Source organism: Polypterus senegalus, chromosome 18 (genome assembly GCF_016835505.1).
Source record: "Polypterus senegalus isolate Bchr_013 chromosome 18, ASM1683550v1, whole genome shotgun sequence".
Taxonomy (NCBI): Eukaryota; Metazoa; Chordata; class Cladistia; order Polypteriformes; family Polypteridae; genus Polypterus; species Polypterus senegalus.
In genome coordinates, this window is record NC_053171.1 from 13,697,233 (window position 1) to 13,718,096 (window position 20,864).

Genomic DNA, 20,864 nt, shown 5'->3' on the forward strand with positions numbered 1-20,864 from the left:
GTAAGTGGAAGAAGTTCGAAACCAACAGGACTCTTCCTAGAGCTGGCCAGCCATCTAAACTGAGCGATTGGGGAAGAAGGGCCTTAGCCAGGGAGGTGACCAAGAACCTGATGGTCACTCTGTCAGAGCTCCAGAGGTCCTCTGTGGAGAGAGGAGAACCTTCCAGAAGGACAACCATCTCTGCAGCAATACACGCATCAGGCCTGTATGGTAGAGTGGCCAGACGGAAGCAACTCCTTAGTAAAAGGCACATGGCCGCCTGCCTGGATTTTGCCAAAAGGCACCTGAAGGACTCTCAGAACATGAGAAACAAAATTCTCTGGTCTGATGAGACAAAGATTGAACTGTTTGGTGTGAATGCCAGGCGTCACGTTTGGAGGAAACTAGGCACCGCTCATCACCAGGCCAATACCATCCCTACAGTGAAGCATGGTGGTGGCAGCATCATGCTGTGGGGGTGTTTCTCAGCGGCAGGAACTGGGAGACTAGTCAGGATAAAGGGAAAGATGACTGCAGCAATGTACAGAGACATCCTGGATGAAAACCTGTTCCAGAGCGCCATTGACCTCAGACTGGGGCGACGGTTCATCTTTCAGCAGGACAACGACCCTAAGCAAACAGCCAAGATATCAAAGGAGTGGCTGCAGGACAACTCTGTGAATGTCCTTGAGTGGCCCAGCCAGAGCCCAGACTTGAATCCGATTGAACATCTCTGGAGAGATCTTAAAAAGGCTGTGCACCGACGCTTCCCATCCAACCTAATGGAGCTTGAGAGGTGCTGCAAAGAGAAATGGGCGAAACTGGCCAAGGGTAGGTGTGCCAAGCTTGTGGCATCATATTCAAAAAGACTTGAGGCTGGAATTGCTGCCAAAGGTGCATCAACAAAGTATTGAGCAAAGGCTGTGAATACTTATGTACATGGGATTTCTCAGTTTGTTTATTTTTAATAAATTTGTAAAAACCTCAAGTAAACTTTTTCACGTTTCATTATGGGGTGTTGTGTGTAGAATTCTGAGGAAAAAAATGAATTTAATCAATTTTGGAATAAGGCTGTAACATAACAAAATGTGGAAAAAGTGATGCGCTGTGAATACTTTCTGGATGCACTGAATATAGAGATATATATAGATAGAGAGATATATATATATATATATAGATAGATAGACAAACAGACAGAATCACAATCACCTTGTAAATTTGTATATGTGAAGGCACCTTGAATGCTGCCCTGAAATATCCATATATGGACCATGCTAATCAGCCTTATGCATATGCAATCGTGATGCTGCAGAACTTTACTGACTGGTAGAGCAGCGCCTCCTTCCTGACATGTCAAGACCCTGCCAACTGCATTCATGAGTATTTGGTTGTGTTCTGCAATTTAAGAGTGGAAGATCATGCCCATCATTAATAGAACCTCTCCTTTGTGCTTGTGGGCCTTGGAAAAGCATAAGGCATCATCGTCATCTGAGCGGGCAGCCACTATCACTTGGCACATGTAAGAACAGGATTGCTGTTACAATGAATAGTACAGGACCCATTAAACATGGAGGATTTGGCCTTTAGCAGCCAGGGTTTACCGATCAAATGTACAAGATTAGTAATTTACTAGGTAGTGCAGCTATATACCTCTATAAAAGCAAAATGTTCATCAGTTTGGCATTCTGGAACACTAAGAGTTGTTTTTAAGACACCAGCCATGACCTATAAGATGCAACTGTTGCTGCATTTCAGTCTGGGAAGGGTTATAATTTGAAATTCACCATTCTACAGTGAGAAGGATCGTTTCCACATGACTGGATGTCCCAGCAGATTCCTGTTTAAAGACTGTTTAATGCCCAGGATTAAAAAAAAAAAAAATCTACATCACATAATCTACAGTCCTTGGTGAGCGTGTTAAATGTTCATGATGGTACAATTAGAAAATGGTAAAACAAGCATGGCTTTCATGGAAGGGTAGCAAGGCAAAAGCCCCTTCTCTCCAAAAGGTATACAGCAGCATGGCTTACGTTTGCCAAATTGCATCTGAACAAATCACAAATGTTCTGGAACAATACTTTGCTCCATGGATCAGTCTGCACATTCTCTGTGGGAAGTCTACTATCCTCCTTTAACCCATAAATGTGAACACTGAGTTGATTTGCAAATCTCAGTTGGTTCACTGTGGGCAGGCAAGTGGGTGTCCCCTTGCAATGGAGAGATGTGGATCCGGCCTTGAGCCCAAGGGTTGCAAGGACAATCTTTTAGCTCAAATGTAACGGAAAAAGTGAAATCAGAAAATGGATGTCGTTATGAATTTTTTTTATCCAAAAAATTTTAGGACGCCTGTAAAGTTTTTTGGTTTAGAATTGAATTAAACTAATGAAAAAAATAAGTTAAGATAAGCACATAAGCTTGACAGATTGGTTTGCTCCGTCTAATGTCTAAGCTTTTATTATGTTCTTTCAAAAGGAAACCACAAAATTTGTATGCCTTTATCATCAATCAATAAATATATTTGCCACAGCTTATAAGCAGTATTACTGCATGCTGGCGCATTATTAGCCACAAGTACTGACCGGCTCGTGAGCCAACGTTTACTTTTAATGATGCAAGGGTAGGCTTTGGCTTGCTGCAACTCAAACTGCAGGCTGAAGAAAGTCAGTATTAAAGTATTCCCATTTCATTTTTGATATCTCATTTTCTAAAACCACTTCTCCTAATGAGGGTTGTGGTGCCCCCGGGTGCGGGAGGATCCTTACGACATGCTCAAACCACCTCAAACTGGCTTCTTGTATTGGTGGAGCCTGTGTACCATAAGGATGCTCAGAGCTAGGTTGTCTGGAGCTTTGTGCCCTCATGACTCTACAAATTAAAAAACAGAGTCCCTGTCCAGGATAGGGTTACTGGGACCCACTGCTGGAGCCAGGCATAGGGGGGTGGCATGTGACGATGAGTGCCTGGCAATCTTGAAAACTCACATAACCCAGACGAGCTCAGCTCGAAATGCTGATGTGGAGCGGTGTTGTGGGCTCACCACCAAGACAAAGGGAAAGTGTCAAGTGCAATGCTAGCTTAGTGGAGGGCTTAGGCAAGTAAAACACTCTTTTTTGAGGTTTTTAATAATCTGCTTCCAAGTTTTATTTTAAACCGATTTTTTTAAACAAATGCTAACATTTAAGAATCTTTAAAAAAATTATAAATTAATGTCCACTGTGCCACCTGTGTGCACACCTTATTGATCTAATTCTGTGAAATTATCCTACATAATGCTTACTAAAGAGCTGGAAAATTGGAAAAAAAAAAGAAACGAATGCCAATATCAAAGTGACAGTTTCCCTAACTCAAAAATATTGTGGGGAAGGAAACCCCACCTTAAATTCTGCTCCAGTAAAAATTAGTGATTCTCTCCAAAGCAATTTACAGATTAACATGTGTTTAGATCCTAACATTTGTTCAATTTTCCTGGTGGATGAATGACTTGTTCAGCATCAAACTGTAAAAAAAAAACGTGGTGTGCATGGAACCACCAGTACTGTGGGTTACAGTCCTTACCCTTAGCCACAAGTCAAGTCAAGTTGGGGAGCATGCACTGGTAAAGTGCGTTGCCGCACCCACTACATGACAAAACAACTCGGGATCCTGGTTGGCAACGCAGTCCAGTCCCCACCCTCCGGAAATGACCCTCTATCTGCCGCAGCCAGGTGTTACATGGGCGACCCCTTGGCCTGGTGCAGCCACTCGAGTCCCCAACAATGAGGATCTTATGAGCCGGATCACCCTCAGGGAAATGCGCCATATGGCCGTAGTTCTGTAACTGACGCTCCCTCACAATGCAGGTCATGTGCCTCATTCGGGACTCCATGAGCAACACAAAGTCAAACCAACGGTACCCAAGGATTTTCCGGAGAGACACAAGGGATCCAGTCTTCGCCTCAGGTCACTGGATAGCGTCCATGTCTTGCAAAACATACAGCAAGACAGGAAGCACCAGGACTCTAAAGACTTGGACCTTCGTCCTTTTGTATAGATATCGGGAGCACCACACAGCCCTTTCCAGCGACCTCATGAATCAAACCCCCATGCTCTCCCAATCAGTCTACTGACTTCATAGGAAGAGTCACCAGAGTCATGAATGTCACTGCCAAGGTAAGTAAACCTCTCGATGAAGTCGACACTCTCTCCGCAAACAGATTAACTGCTGATGGCCATGCCCAAGAGGCCATTAAAGGCCTGGATCTTGGTTTTTATCCAGGACACTCGCAAGCCCAGACACTCAGGCTCCTTGCTCATCCTCTCGAGCGCCCTGATCAGAGCCTCCGTTGACACCGCAAAGAACACAGCATCATCAACAAAGTCAAGATCCATGAATCTTTCTTCATCAACAGATGCCCCACAGCCGCTGGACCCCACGACCTTGCCCAACACCCAGTCCATAAAAGCATTGAACAGAGTAGGAGCAGAACACACCACTGATGGACCCCAGAATCAACTGGAAAAAGAGAGGTTCTGCCTCCACTTTGCACAGCACTCACAGTACCAGTGTACAGGTCAGCCATGATATCCAGCAACCTTGAGGGGATCCCGCGAACCCTCAGGATGTCCCAAAGGGCAGCTCAATAAACTAAATCGAACTCTTTACGAAAATTGACAAAGGCTGCCACATAAGCCATATAATTTCTCTTCATTACTGTGTATTGTTTTTCAGTGGACTTTGCCAGAGTCACTCCTCTATATAAAGGTGCCATGTGCTGTGTTGCCATTTTGATCGATGTCAGTACAGCCAGACTTTACTTTGTCTAGTGCCTATAGTTCTTATTTAATCAAACTGATTTCAGAACATACAGAAATGTGCCGACAGCACTTCATCATTATACTCAGAAGTTAAATATGGTGTCCCGCAGGACCTTTGCAGTTTTCAAATACATGCTTCCATTGGAGAACTATCATTCAAAGACAGATAGCATCCAGAAGGAAATTTTGCTTTTTACAGAAGGTCTACTGATCAATCAATCAGTAGATATCGACAGATAGATATTCACATACATTGAGTCTGAACACACACCAAAACACCTAAAAAGAAAGAAAACTTCTGAATTGGCTTTCCCAGTCGCAGGGAGGTTCTATATAGGTGTATTGCTATTGGTACAAAGGAGACCAAGGTGTGTTTCTTAACACACTCCTGCTGAATACTTCACTGTCTGAAAGTCCTCAGTGTTAGTGTGTCAGAGCGAGGAGGTGCAGCATTGTTCATAATGGTGCTTGCTCAGTTTTGTTTTAATTCTCTCCTTCACTTCTACTTGCAGGTCACATCTATCATTAGGAAACAGAACATTCATTTTCACTCGTATGCAGACAACAACCAATTACACCTTTCTTTTAGGCCAGATGACATTTCTCTGAGGATATGCTTAATATGTTGTGTCACTGAATTGAGGAGGGATGGACAAGAACTATTTGTCTATGAATACTGAAAAAAACAGAAATGTTACTTACTGTAGATATGATGCAGACCATAATATTCTGTCACTTTTAAACTCTTTTTGGAATCACCATTAGTTTTAATGAATCAGTGCACAATTTAGGCATTACCTTTGACACGGTTATTCAAAAATCACATTACAAAACTATCCAAAACATGTTTTTTTTCCAATCTTAAAAATGTTGGAAAATTAAAATGGTTTCTAAATATGCAGGAGACTGATTAATTTATTTCTAGTAGGACTGACTATTGTAGTGTGTTATATCCTGGCTGTTCAAATCGTTCTTTATGCATCTTTCAGCTGAATAAAAATGCTGCTACAAGAAACAGAAAATACGAACACATAACGCCAGTTCTCGAATCCTTACGCCGTCTCCCAGTTAAGCTCCTTCTTGCACATAAAACATTATATAGCCAAGCCCCTGCTGATTTAACTGAATTTATCATTACTTATAAACCAGAATGTGCATTAAGATCTCAAGATATTGGTCTACATACGATTCGAAAGACTACTAAAGAAAGAGTGCAAGGTTGAGCTTTTAGCGGCAGGGCCCTAAAGCTATGGAATGAACTACTGGTTGATAAGAAATGCCCCTTCAGTGTCCGCTTGTAAATCAGACTGAAGACTCCCAACTTCAGCTTTGCATACACTGATTAGAACTGCTGATTAGCGTTGCATAACGCATCTCTACTTGTTATTCATCATCTCAATCAATTTTTTTTCTGACTAGGGAAATAGGCCAAGCAGATCAGCCTAGTATTCCCTGTCCTCAGCTACTGGAGAATTCCCAGGTATTTCCAAACCAGCTGAGAGGTATCAGCATGTCCTGGTGGGCCTTACAACATGCCCAAACCACCACAACTGGTTCCTCTCAACCCAGAGAAGCAACGTTTTTTCTCCGAGGCTCTCATGAATCACTCAGCTTCTCGCTCTGTCATGGAGTGTAAATCCAACTACCCTGTGAAGAAACCTCACTTCTGTCACTTGTACTCATAATCACATTCTTTCAGTCATTATCTACAGCTTATGACCATAGGCGAGTACAGGGATGGGTAGACTGATCAGTAAACCGAGAGTTTTGTGTTTAAGCTCAGCTCCGATTTACCACCATAGACCAGTACAGTGCCTGAAGAACAGCTGTCACCACTTCATTCCACTCCTCAATCTCAGGCTTCATTTTCCCCAAGATCCCAAGATACTTGAACTCCTCCTCGAAGGGCAGTTATCTTTTCTGAGAGAGAAACCATGACCTCAGACTTGGAGGTGGTGAACCTCATCCCTGCCACTTAACACTCAGCATCAAATTGCTCGAATGCCTCTGGAGGGTCACAGTCGGATGAGGCAAAGAGGATAACGTCATCTGCATAATGCCAAGATTCTACCCCTAGCCTTCCGAACCAGACACCTTCAGATCCTCAGCTATGCTCCATATCCTTTTAATGAAAACCACAAACAGGGGTGGTGATGAGACACACTCTTGACGTAGCCCGACCGCCACAGTGAACAAATTCAACGTAACGCCAAGTATTCAAATGCAGCTCGCACTCCACTCATATAGGAGTTATATGTTTGCTAGTCATTTGTACAAAAATATAAGTATTACAATATTTATAAGCTGTCACTAACCCTCCTCTATTGTTTTTATCTGTTTGGTATCTTAATGAGGCACTTGGAGCTACTGCTGTACTGCCAACCTTTTCTCCTGCCTATGAAATGTCATCTCATATACTGGGAGCCTTGGAATCATCAGACGGAAAAGGTTCTTTAATCAGGCTGAACGGCCCTGCACAAACTCTACTACAGAATGCATAGGAGGGGGTAGGAGGCCAGTTGGCCTCAGTGTCCAGAACTCTGGCTATGTCTGCCTTTGACTTTGACTTTTTTCTCTTATAAAATTGACTATGGACCCTGCAGAGATTTCTCTTCTCCAGAGACACTGGTGACTGGAGTTTTTGTTTTCCTCTCCTCCGGTGTTGTCGCCAATTAGTTAAGAAACAGACATTGTTGGTTTCCATTTATGTTAATCAGTTTCTACACTGTTTTCTGTGTCTTCAAGAGTACTAATTCAGTATTTAGTAATTCATAAAACTCTATACTTGCATTTTACCTGAGAACTTGTCACAACACTCTGTGCCTGCACTCGGTGAGGAGCGCCGTACGAAAATAAACTGAATTGAATTGCAAACAGAAACACACACACAACCGGTGTACTGGCACATCACCAGAACACAGTGTGTGAGCTGCAGGGACTGAAGCTCTAACTGCGAGTTTTACACTCCAAACCTTTCGCCTACGCTCACATTTCCTATTCTTAAAAATCATGTGAAAAAGTAAGTAAACCCCATGGAACATGTTGACTTTTTCAGTATATTTAAACAGGCAAACAGCAGATCTTCATCATCACGGATGATATCTCTCTATTATATAAAAAAAAAAAAAAAAATCTTGGATACAATGCGTGATTTTCTCAGAGAGACACCTTCACGTCCCGCGACACAAGACTTTGTGCCAAGACATTTAACCACGCCCGGGCCAGAAATAAAAGGAAACAAAAAAGAGAAGATGACAAAGTAGAACGTTGTAAAGAATTCAAAAACGTTGGCATGATACACGTGCAGAGCATGTTAGAGATAATGGAAGTATGAAAATTCGAAAGTCTCGCATTAGCGCAAACAAAGGGAAATTACTTGGTGAAATAACGGAACAGTGAAAAAGAGATCGAATATATTGTTCAGATTTAAAATTTAAGTCGGAGACTTGTAGATCATCTAATTCGTGTTGCCATCAGGGAAAATGAGTGTTTTGTTCCCAATGAAGAGGCGTATCTGCAAGAATTAAAAGATGAGATTGTTGTTTGCCATGGATAGTCTCGCGGGGACTTTTAACATGAAATTCTTTCAAGTGATGCCCTACTTACAACCATTTTTAAATAAGATCATGGACATCTAAACTCTCAAGTCGTGTAAAGGCTTTTATCAGACACACATCCTATTCTCTCAGCTCTTATAAATACTTTCTAGATGACACATCAACGACTAAGTGAAGAAGAAAGAGCAGTGCATGCAGATTACGCGGCACTGCAGCAGCAAGCCAGCAACTGATCGTTGTGTTTGCTTCCCATTGTATCACCGTTTAAGAGGGGGTTTTGAAGGAGCAACCGCATCTCCTTGAGGTGCGTTCAGCCCCCCCTCTTCACAACGCGAGTGGAAGAGGTGCGAAGTGGCTGGCAAGTAGCACTAGCCCCAGAGGGTAGGGGGCACAGCCCCCTAGTAATTGAATAAAAATCACAAGGAAAAATTGCCTTGTCAAATATCTACTCAACAAAAATATCAATAGATGTAATAGTCTATTGGGAACAGAGTAAGTCCACCCTTGGCTTCAGAAGCTATACCTTTAGCAGAAATTACTTCTTGTAGGCGCATTTTGCATAACTGACAAAAAAAGTCTCCTGACATCGACTATGTGGAATTGTTGACCACTCCTCCATGTAGAATTCCTTCAGCTGCAAGAGGTTTGCGATTTTTTTTTTTTTTTGCATGTCCTACCTATTTCAAATTTCACCCACAACATTTCAATGGGATTCCAATCGAGCCTTTGACCAGGCAAGTCCATTACCCGCCATTTCTTCTTTTTGAGCCATTCCTTGGTGGATTATCGTGTTAAAGGTCCTGATTCCATTCAACTTTCAGACAGACGGATTCACCTTCTCCTCAAGCACACTTTGATATGATGCAGAACTTGGACGACTTGATGACTACAAGCTGGCCAAGACCCAAGCCATAACATTTCCACCACCATGCCTTACAGCTGGTGTGAGGTGGTTCTTCTGAAATGGTGCCTTTGGTTTGCACCAAACACATCCACTGCTACTGTGGCCAAACAGGTATACCTTTGATTCATCTGTATGGCGCACATTGTTTCAGCAGGCCTGGTCTTTACCTTCACGTTCAATGGCAAACTATAGGCTTTCTCTAACCTTCTTTTTGGACCGCAAAGGCTTCTTCCCCCATGTGTGCAGCTCAAATTGGAGCAATGGTGTCTGAAAGAAGACGCAAGCACTTTAACACCAACTGTTGTCAGATTTACCTGCAAATCCTGCAATGAAATTTTGGGGTTCTCTGAGCCTTTTTTTAGTATGATCAACTCTTCAACTGAATTTGCTTGGCCGACCAGTCCTGGACAAATTAGCAATTGTCTGAAATCTACACCACTTAGTTGGATGGCCGATTCCAAATTATTTGACGATCATTCTCAATACCTTGACAAAACCTATAGCCATTAACAATCTTCTTTCTTTGGGTCTTAGAGAGAGAGCTCTTCTGAACTTGCCATGAAGACACTATACACACCAATAGCAATGACAACACCAGACCCTTAATATTTGCAGTTTAAATGAGACAAACAGGGTCTACCTGCATACCCGCTAAGGAGGTTCTACTCATTGGCACGGTTTGAATGAAGATCTAATGTTAGCCTGTTCACATATGTTGAAAAAGTCAACACTTTTCATTGGGTCTACTTACCTTTCACATGTCGTACATTAATGTAAAGCCAATCACTATAATAAACCGATCAGCTACAACATTCAAACCACTGACTGGTGAAGTGAATACCACCGATTACTTCATTACTGTGAAACCCATGCACATGTTTGAGATATTAGGCAGCAAGTGAACAGTCAGTTCTTGACGATGATGCGTTGGAAGCAGGAAAAACGAACAAGTGTAAGGATCGGAGCGACTCAAACAAGGGACAAATTGTGATGGCTGAACAACTGGGTCAGAACATCTTGAAAATGTCAGGCCTGGTGGGGTGTTCCCAGTAGGCAGTGCTTAGTACCTACCAAAAGTGGTTCAAGGAAGGACAGCCAGTGAACCAGTGAGAGGGTCGTGGGCACCCAAAGCGCACTGATGGACATGGGGGGCAAAAGGCTACCCCGTCTGGTCTGATCAACCAGAAAAGTTACTGGAGCACAAATTGCTTAAAGCTGGCCATGAGAGAAAGGTGTCAGAAAACATGGTGCATCACCGCAGACCGATCAAAGGGTCATGCTGACCCTGCCCATGAATGAAAACACCAACACTGGGGCATGTATGCATCAGAACTGGACCATGGAGCAATAGGAGATTGCGGCCTGGTCTGATTAATCACATTTTCTTTAAGATCATGTGGACTGCCATGTTTGTGCATATGCATTGATTATCTGGAAGAGATGGCCTTAGGATGCAGGTGAAAGCAATGTGATGCTCTGGGAAAAGTTCTTTTGGGAAACCTTGGATCCTGGCATTCACGTGGATGTTACTTTGACACCCACCACCTACCTAAAGGTCATTACAGACCACATACACCTCTTTGTGGCAACAGTATACCCAGATGGCAGTGGCCTCTTTCAGCAGGATAATACACCCTTGCCGCAATGCAAAAACTGCTAAGAAATGGTTTGATCCATGGAGGCCCCACCTCACAACTTACAGGACTTAAAGGATCTGCTGCTATCGTCCTGTGCAGAGACCAAAAGACACCTTCAGAGCACTCCTGGGACTTACACAAGATTAGGCAGGTGGTTTTGATGTTGCGTTTGATCGATGCATACTGCACTGTACACTTGCTCTCTGTGTTTATTAATCGTGTCAATAAAACATTTTACATTGAACTGAAAGCGCCGGCTTGTGGCCCATCCCTAGTGAGGTCACCGACAGTTAATTTTAGTTCGGAAGCTCAATCCCAACCGTACATTCCCGTCGTGGGTGTACGTTGATGCGCCAGTTACTGTAAGGATGAAAGCTTCCAGATCGAGTCTGCCGCTTTCTCAACATAAATGTTTAATGCCTGCCATTTAAACTCTGGTGCAGTATACATTTCTGTGCTTACGAGGCGTCTTTATTTATGTAACCATCACCACCACCACCCCCACGTGCATGCTGTGTGTATTTAAAACGGACAGTAAACAGTCATTTCCTTAGCGACTAGCGGTTGTCAAAAGAAACACCCTGGGAAAGCGACTGCCAGTCAAAAGCAGCAGCCTCCCAAAATTGTGCACATCCACTCCGGAAAGAGAGAAAGAAAAAAAATCGGCGAGCCCTTTAAGATTTGGCCGATTGGCCTAGCCTGCCGGTCCTCCCCTTTAAGAGCCCCCACCTTCTCTTACTTCCCTCACCTCCAGCAATTTGGTTCCTGGCGCCGCCACCTCCTTCCGAAGTGCTGGGATTAACGTGATCCGATCCGCGGCAGTCCAAAGCACAGGGCCGGACCTTACCCCTGTCACAGATCAATGTTTTCCTTTTGATCCGCTATTCTCTGTTTCTTTCATTTTCCTTTTTTTTCCTTACCCCCAGATCCTCGCCGCAGCGCGAGACACCCAACCTTTATGTTCGGCTCGCGCAGACAAACAGGGCGCGCACCCTCTAGTAACCTTATCTCTCATTGGCTGGCGTCCATTCTCTTCCTCCCTTGTGATTGGCAGCCGCGACAACGGTTTACTTTCAGCCTGCAAAGTGGACAAAAACGGTCAGTGATTAAGGCGGAAACACAACGCTGGATCTAAAAAAGTCCAGTCTAGTGTTTGGAGTGTTGACACGCCTTAGAAATGCGCCTCAAAGGCTTTGGATTCTCTGTGGTAGGCGTGGCTTTACCGCCTTCGCAAAGCTGTCTGGGAAATAGAGTCTTTTTTCGAGGCGCGGCCGTACTCTGGTATATAACTTTCTGAAGAGAATATCGTATAATGGTTAAAAGCCTGTGTGAAGTGACTACGTTTAGTTCCTATAGTTTTTATATGCCTGATTCGGTTCAAGACAGGAGCTTATCCAGAAGATATTACGCACAAGGCAGTAACCAACACTGGACAATGCACCAGTCACTCACTGGGACTACTTGCACACAAATCCACCACCACACTCTGCCAGTGTAGACTTGTCAATTAACATAACACCTATTTTTTGAACATAGAAGAAAAAACTGGTGTACCAAAAGAAACACTCACACTGACACACACAAAATTGTAACAAACCCATGGGGTGCAAAAGAGAGAGGAATAGAATTAGCCTCTTTACTGTGGTGAGTGGCCCTAAAAAGGACCACTTGGTTTCTTTGACACTGATTACACCCTGCCACTTTGGTGTTCATAACTGACACACGCTCCGGGCTGCTTTGTCTGTTTGCCCACTCATACACGCCTCACTCTGATCACAACGGTCAAGGGCAAACCCTTATGCCACTCTATTCTCCCAGCTCTCTATGAGACAACCCAAGCCTAGGGCCCAAATCTTAGGATTGCTAGCATCCACACATCCACGCTGATGGGTGCCTGAAGCTGGATGACACATCCAAAGTTCTCTCTTAAGTGTTGATCTGTGCTCCTCTCTACCTGCTGCTTTTCGGTCTGCTTTATAGCCCGCTTCTGTAGGTATTCTGTCCACCTCAAGACAGTGCACAGTCACCTGAGAAAAGTGTCCCTCACAGGTCCGGACCCTGAGATTGCTGGAGTATGTTCAAACTCTACATAGATAGATAGGGACCTCTTTTCTCTATATACCTCCTCACCTTGCCCTATCATCCAGTGCTATACTGATGATATACAGTTATACCTGTAATTCCCTCCAGAGGACCACATGGTATCAGCTAGAATTGCTGAATGTCTTACTGATATTGCTGTGTGAATGAAGGAACACCACCTCTAGCCCAACCTAGCAAAGATGTACCCTCTTGAAATCCCAGTTCGTCCATCTATTCAGCACCCCATCTTTATTCAGATTGACTCACTATTGCTAATACCTGCCAAGCTTGTACACAACCTTGAGGTGGTGATTAAGGACGTTCTGTGATTAAGCACAGCTCCTAGTCTAGGCCTTGGTCTTGTCACATCTGAACTACTGCAGCTCTGTCGCTGCAGATGATTCAAAATTCAGCATCATGACTAGTGGTTAACCAGTCGAGACGGGAACATGTCACTGCTCTCTTCTAGTCACTACACTGATTTCCGGTAGTGACACGTGTTAAGTTCAAATCCTTGATGCTTGCCTACAGAGTAGTCAGTGGGTCATCACCTAAATACGGAGACACTTGTTAGGTCATCTGGTTCTTCTCGACCACACAGGTCTGCTAATGGATGGAATCTGGTGATGCCACCTCTGCATGGTATCACATCTCAGTCCAGACTCTTTCAGTTGCAAATTCTGTGCTTGAGCTGCTTCTCTCTTTCCTCTGCCCTGATGCTTTTTGACTTTTCATCAGTTTTAAATACTGTTAAACACCCCTTGCTTATTTCTTACCACAATATACTCAAAGTTCATGGTTCTGCTGTGGATTGGTTCAAGTCCTACCTTTCCAACTGATCCTTTCCTGTCTCCTGCTCTAACGCCTTGCCTTGTCTTCTCCACGGATATTCTTCACAGGTGTGCCTCAAGGATCAGTGTTTGGTCCACGTGTCATTTCTCTCTATACTGACTCCTTGAGCAATAGTAATTCTTCTTATAGCTTCTTCTACCACTTCTATGCTGATGATGTACAGATTTTAATCTAATTTCCCACTTACAAACCACAGGTTTCAGCTGAGATCTCCATCTCTCTCTGTTATCTCATCATGCATGAATGCTCATCGCCTTAAACTTAAACTACTTGCCTCTTTATTCTCGTTCCTCAGATATATCTTAAAGCATTGCTGTTGGAGATGTCACCCTTTCACCATCAGTCGTAGTCAGGAATCTTGGCCTAATTCCAGACACTTCACTTTCATTCATTTACTATAGTCCTTCAATGACCCGATTGTTTTGTTTCTTTCTTTATAATATTCAGAGGATCCAACCTCCTGTCACCAATTATGCCACACAACTCCTTGTTCAGGCACTAGTTCTGTCTCTATGGGACTATGTTAACTCTCCCCTGGTGGGGCTTCCTTCAACTGCTATCAGACCTCTCCAGCTGCTCCAGATGTTCTCTGTTCCTACTACTCCACTGCTTTGGTCTCTTCTCTGACTTGCTGTAATGAACCAGTTTAAAACCCTGGTTCTGACCTATGGTTCTCTGAATGATTCTGCTCCCCAGTATCTCCAGACTTTGGTTTCTCCATATGTCCCTAGAAGAAGTCTCCATTCTGCCTCTGACTGCCTGCTTACTATCCCTCCTCTTGCTAGACATACCAAGACTGGACAATGCTTCTCCATTCTTGCTCAAGAGCTGTGGAATAGTCTCCCTTTGTCTATTCAAACTGGTCCTAGTTTCCTCAGGTTTAGGCATCTTTTGAAAATGCACCTTTTCACTAAATATTTTGGAACTGCTTAGTGTCTCTTCTGTAGGACAGCTATTGTTGTACTGACAAAGAGTTTAGGATGTTGATTTGTGTCTGAGGGTGTACTCACACTGGCAATTCGTTCTGGGCCTGGAGCTCGTTTGCCCACATGTAACCTCTCAAAGTCTAGTTCATTTGACTAATAAGATTTCTCTGTGCTGGGCCAACTGAACCATGCCCTAGCCTGCTTGGAAGAGGTGGGCCCGAGCACAGTTCAGCAGCATTTGAGAACAGTGTGATTGCTAAACGTGCCCAAGCATGGAAAACAGACATAACGTCAATGATGCAACAAGTCAGATGCAATTCCCATTTCATTCAATACCTTTTGAGTTAAAAACGGGTTTTTATACTCACCTTACACATGAATGTGAATAGTAGTTGACAAGAAAAGTAGCAAATTACTCCCTTAACATCATTTTCACCATAAAAATCTTCTTGTACGTGTGGCACAACAGCAAAACGCTGCACTGCACACTCAATAAATCCGTAGGAGAGTAGAGTGTTCTCCTGCTCTGCACAACACTAAAACAACTACAAATTAAGGAAAATCATTTTGACATGCATGCTGCCATACCATGTTTGGATCTTGTTTTGGCTTTGCAGGAAGTCTCATGGTCGTGACAAAAGATACTCGGGCCCAGAACGTTAAGCGCAGTGTGAGTACAGGCCAGTGGGGCAGTAGGGAGGGGGAACAATCACACTTGGGCACAGAACAGAACAAACATGCCTAGTGTGAATACACCCTTAGTCTAGTTGCAGGTATAATCATGTAGTAGTAGTACGCATGGGTGGCTGTACCACCAGGGCATTCTAAGGGCTGCATGCCCAGGGGCCTGTGATGGCATGAAGCCATTTACCACTCACTTCTTCCACTCTTTTCACAAGGTGAAATTATCAAGGGACTCCCAAACACGGTTTAATGAACCTCCCCTGCCTCTCTGCACCGCTCAAGTCTCAGCTGGAGTCTGGAGTACAGTCTCCACGTGCATTAATGGCAGGCTATGATCGACTCTCTGCCATGGAGCTCTGTTCATTAAGTCAACCAGGAGCCTGTGGGGGTCTTAATCCAGACCTTGGTAGGAAGACTCCATCTTGCTCACTTTTCCATCTTGTTGCTTTTGATGCTTATACTGTACCTTTAAATCATTCTTGTATGTATTATAACTTGGTTTGTAAGTCACCTTGCATAAAGGCATCTCTCTATTATAAAAAAAAAATCTTGGAAAGCTTGGAAGGAGACAATACATGATCTTCTCGGAATACAATTTGACCTCCCGTGAGAGACACTTTAACGTCACACGAGACAAGGCAGTGAGACAAAAGGACCGCTGCTGCACAGGCTTTTAAATGATCGACGCACAGTGCGACATGCAGGACACGCAGCTCAACAACAGCAGCAGAAAGACAGCAGATGATCAGACCTCATCTCCTTATCGTGCGTTCAGCAAGCGGCAGAGACACAAAGTGGCTGGAGCATAGTGCACCCCAGTTGGAGTGAAGTGAGCAGGGGGCAAATCCCCCTAGTCTGCTATATAAATAATAATAATGTTTTATGTAAGGAAAAAGAAACTAAAGCTTATTCTCAGAGTAAGAAGAGAAAAGGTTAGTAACACAATATTTAAATGTCTCTAATCCTTCTGTTATTTTGTTTATTTTTCAGTGATGGAATAATCTTCCCTTTTTTCCCCTTTTTGCAGATTCACACGGACATAGCCTTTTATGAACTCCTACGTTTTATAGAGGAATATACATGTAGGATAATTTCAGTAACAGTTTTTGTTTTGCCTGGCCAATGACTCACCTTTTAGTCTGAATGAAAGATTAGCACTGACCAATAATTTTGTAAGTTTACATTGCAAAATTGGAACATGATTTGTTTTTTATCAGGATGCTGTACCGCATCATATGTTTCATGTTTGAGAATTAGAGAAAGTTACTTTCCTGAGTAAAAACAATTAACACGCTGTCTTAGTTATGAGTCTCATACAGGATATGTGCATGATCACGCACACTCTTTAATCCCCAAAGACTGCCCTGGAGAAAGATGTTGCAATGTGTGGAATTAATCACTGATGTGGAGCCAATTTAGACAGGAAGTATGGAGAAAGCAATTGAATTTTCAAAGTGGTCACCTACTAGCCTGTTAAAGTGAATGTTGTGCTCTGAAGTCATCATGTTGTCATTCTCAGGAAGTCTTCCAAAAGCCAAACTTTTTCTGTTAGCTCTGTTTTTTTTTTCCATGACACACAATGCAAAATATTACACACTTACTTGGTAAAAGGAAGGGATTGTTGATTACCATTTCATCTTCTCAGTATTGTCAGTGGGTGCACAGATATACCACTAGATCTGATTGCTGATTTTATAGAATTCACTTGTTAACTGGAGTGCATTTACTGCAGAGTTTGCATGTACTCCCCATGTACCATAGACACTATTTCGGTATTTTCAGGTCAAGTGGTGACACCAAATTAGCCTGTTATGAAATAGCGTTCCCTCTGAAAGATTGATGATCCTCCGGGAAGAAGATTCAGCTGTACTGGGAAAGCATATAGAGTGGGTTCAGAAAGTCTTCCGATCCCTTCATGTTCTGCGCACTGTTGTAGGTTAAATTTTGAATGGATTAATTTACCATTTGGTCACATGTACACTCGATAACTCATAATGAAAAAGTGAAAGCTTGTTTTTAGAAAGATAGCACCAAGAGAAGAAGGCAAGGAAGCGAACAACAAACGTGAGCACAATACAACAAGGGCAAACTACATTTCTAAAAGCTTTTGTTGATTATAAGCAGTGCAGAGAGGTCATAAATCCCAAGTTGTTGTGCAAAGAGGTGAGTTTACAACAATTATCTATCTGAATGTCAATTGACTGGGAGCAATTGATTGACATGATTGAAGTGTTTAAAATTATAAAGGGAAATAGTCCAGTGGATTGATACTGTTATTTTAAAATGAGTTCATCGAGAACACAGGGACCAGGTGGAAACTTGTGAAGCGTAAATTTATCATAAACATTAGGACGGTTTTATTCACACAGAGCACCACAGACACTTGGAATAAGCTACCAAGTAGAGTGGTAGACAGTAAGAATTTAGGGGCTTTCAAAACTAGAAGAATTAAGTGGATAGGACTGGCGAGCTTTGTTGGTCTGAATGGCTGCCTGTTCTTGTCTAGATTGTTCTAATGCTCTAATTTTGAGGTAGGAGTAGTTCATCCAAATGAAAATGAGCAATGCCTTTTAATAAGACTATTGGAAAAAATATCATTAATGCAGCAGGCAAAGGGAGAGTGGATGTCACCTATAAATATTCTGGGCTGTCCCAGTTGTTCATTAAGTTTGCAGTCAAGGCTTGAACACGAGATCTCAGACATGTTTAGAAAGGGACTTGCTAAGCAGGAGGTGCTGGCATGGAATTCTTGGGAAAAGACGTCTTCAGTTATGGGAAGCTGTCAACGATAGCACAGACTCTTTAACGGGGATGTCTGTGTACTGCTTTGGAATGCCAAGGAAAAATGGTGTGAGGCTTCTTAAAGCTACTAACTGAGCAGGTGAGAATCTTCGTTGGCCTACAGCAGAGCTTCATCTTAACCCAGCTAACCCTCAAATACTCCCTGCTGGCTTCAACTGAAACAGGCTCCAAAATGGGGAGAGAAAAAGGCAACTATAAATATCATAAAACATAACAAAAGACACACAAGAGGAGGGATGATCATAAACCATTGGCTTGAATGAAACAGGCAAACAGAAAGTCTTTATAAATCAATGATTTATTCACAGAAAATAACAACAATTTATTTCTTGTATAACCCAAAATCTCAAAGGAGTGATGCAATGGGCTTTAACAAGCCCTGTCTTTTGACAGCCCCTAGCATTGACTCCCTAAGAAGACAAGAAAAAAACTATTGTGGTAAGTATTACATGTATTGTTAGAATTAATGAAAGAATTCAGTATTTCTAAAGTTGGAGCCACACAGGTACATTTATGACAAGCTCTTGAAATCGTTAATATCTCATATTAATTCCAATTTTAGGTATCTACGGGGTAGCACGGTGGCACAGTGGTAGCGCTGCTGCCTCGCAGTTAGGAGACGTCCTCCCTACATGGAGTTTGTATGTTCTCCCGTGTCTGTGTGGGTTTTCTCTGGGTACTCCGATTTCCTCCCACAGTCCAAAGACAGGTTAGGTGCATTGGTGATCCTAAATTGTCCCTAGTGTGTGCTTGGTGTGTGGATGTGTGTGCCCTGCGGTGGACTGGTGCCCTGCCCTGGATTTGTTTCCGCCTTGCACCCTGTGCTGGCTGGGATTGGCTCCAGCAGACCCCTGTGACCCTGTGTTAGGATATAGCGGGTTGGATAATGGATGGATGGTATCTACAGTTCCATTTTGACTAATCCAAATTTTAATTTGTTTTTGTAATTACATTATGAATTTGAAGTGTAAATATATGTAAATCCACTTTGACTGCTAACAGTAGTTGTAGTTGTGATAGTTGTATTAATAGTAGTATTGTTTGTAATAAGAAACACAAACAAAGGCAAAGGGGTAATCCCCTTATATTATTGTAGTCAAAGTATAAATGGTTTTGCAAAAATATGTCTTTACATATGGGAGTCTCTGACCAGACAAGTGGAAAGGTGGAGGTGGTGCCGAGTATGAGGTCGATTAGGTGGAAGGGGTGGGATCAAGCACTTGAAAACCAGAAGTGATGTCATGTGCTGTCGGCCTGTGAGTCTCTGGTTCTGCAGTGGGAAGGAGAGAAGAGGCGTTAGGATTAAATGCCAACCCACGACTCAGCGTGGAATTGGAAGTCAAGTAGTTGTCTCCCAAGCACGGGTGTGCACACCCCCCTCAACCCAGACCTGTCAGGATCAATCTTGGGAAAGGCCAATTCAGAGGGAAACCCCCTTTCCAAGTAGGTTGGGTGTACAATGGGGGTTAAAAAATGGGGGTAAATACAACACACAAAACAGAACACAAGTAATCCTCTTCACAGAGCCTGATCTATCATTGCCCCCTCAGGAATACAATCCAACAGTACAATAGAAACAGTACAAAGTACAAAGCAAAATAAAGTGGAATTAATATCAAATATGAGGAGTCAAGTTTGTTCAGAGTCCCAGAGACCTCAGCCAACAAGCTGCCTCCCCTCACTGGCTAATTAACAGCTGAGTCTGTTCTGGGCCAGCCAATCTGCTGAAAGGACCCTTCTATCTGATGATTCCAGTGCTCCTGTATCAGAAGTGACTTTTCTATGAGCAAGAAAACAAGAAAACTAGTTCATACAAAGAAAAGGCAAAAATTAATAAATAAATAAACTAAATAATTAATAAATAATAAACTAAAAGGCAATCCTAAGCAAATGAGTCCAAAAGAGTAACCCAAAAATCAGAATCCATAAAACAGAGAACAATAAATCGAGAAATCCAGAACATCGAGCACAGAAAGAACAAAAAAATCTTGGGAGGGAGACGAGGGACACGAGACATGATCTTCTCAGAAGACACTTTGAAGGCATGTGAGACAAGGCAGTGAGACAAAAGGACAGCTGCTGTACAGGCTTTTAAATGATCGACGTGCAACGCAACAAGCAGAACACGCAGCTCGCCAGCAGCAGCAGCAAGACAACAGCTGATCCAACCGCATCTCCTTAGCGTGCGTTCAGCCCACCCTTCACAATGCGAGCGGTGTTATACGTTCCGCAAGAAAGAGATTTAACCACACCTGGGGCCGAAAATAAAGGACAAAGAGCAGATGACAAAGTAGAACGTCGTAAAGAATTCAAAAATGTTGGTGTGATGCACAGCAGGTTAGAGATAATGGAATGACAAAAATGATAAAGTCTCAAAAAAAGGATAGGAAAGATCGCATTAGTGCAAACAAACGGAAATTATTACTCGGTGAAATAACAGAACAGCGAAAAGAGATCAAATATATTGTTCGGATTTAAACTTTAGGCCGGAGACTTCTAGATTGTCTAATTTGTGAATTTGTGTTGCCAGTGAGAATTAAAAGATTCCAAAAATGTTGTTGCAGTATGAAGTCTTGTGAGACGGAGACTTTTAACATGAGATTTTTTAACGTCTTACAACTATTTTCAAACAAGACCACGGTCATCT

The 20,864-nt window shown here is 42.8% G+C and overlaps 1 protein-coding gene across 2 annotated transcripts in view; it reads right to left on the minus strand.

Annotated features, from left to right (window-relative positions):
* The window catches only part of znf628 (zinc finger protein 628), a 37,576-nt gene extending 25,562 nt beyond the window's left edge, over positions 1 to 12,014 (minus strand). Inside the window, exon 1 of one of the 2 annotated variants that reach the window (XM_039741026.1) lies at positions 11,792 to 12,014. The gene's annotated coding sequence lies outside the window, so the exon portion shown is untranslated. Of the gene's footprint in view, positions 1 to 11,619 lie in introns of both variants that reach the window. The other variant, XM_039741025.1, reaches the window with a different exon arrangement.
* Positions 12,015 to 20,864: the final 8,850 nt, after the last annotated feature.